Here is a 524-nt window from a genome sequence, read left to right as displayed (position 1 = left end):
GCAGTCCCCCACACCGGCCTCTGTTGTCTGTGTTGGTCTTTTCCCATGGCTAGTCCTTGGAAGATTTTCTATTTTGTCCTGTCCTGAGCCTATTAAACAGCTTCCCCTATGTCAAAATATATAAATTAAGTAAGTAAGTAAGTAAATAAATAAATATAAACTAAAATAAAAAAGAGGTCAAGGTCAACTATATAGATGTCTGGTCAACCCTTGAAACTTCCATCATAGTGTTTAATTGAAAAAGAAACTAAATGGAAAGCAATTTTATTCTAAATCTCAGCAACATTGAGAGTACAGAGATTTTGTGTGAAGGTCTGGACCTTCAGTTTTTTTTGAAACATTTGAAGGTGCAGTTGTATTTCTAAGTGGCAGTAGAACTAGATTGGGCACAAAGGCCATTCAGAAGTCCTGTCTCCAGTTCGAGAGGATCTGTATGTAGGACCTGAACTTTTTTACTAAAGTGAAGGAAGCCGAGCTCCTAGCTTCACTTCATCTCGTGGGAGCTCCACGAACGGGAACTTGAG

The sequence above is a fragment of the Mastomys coucha genome, unplaced genomic scaffold (genome assembly GCF_008632895.1).
Source record: "Mastomys coucha isolate ucsf_1 unplaced genomic scaffold, UCSF_Mcou_1 pScaffold8, whole genome shotgun sequence".
Taxonomy (NCBI): Eukaryota; Metazoa; Chordata; class Mammalia; order Rodentia; family Muridae; genus Mastomys; species Mastomys coucha.
This window is presented reverse-complemented; position numbering follows the sequence as displayed.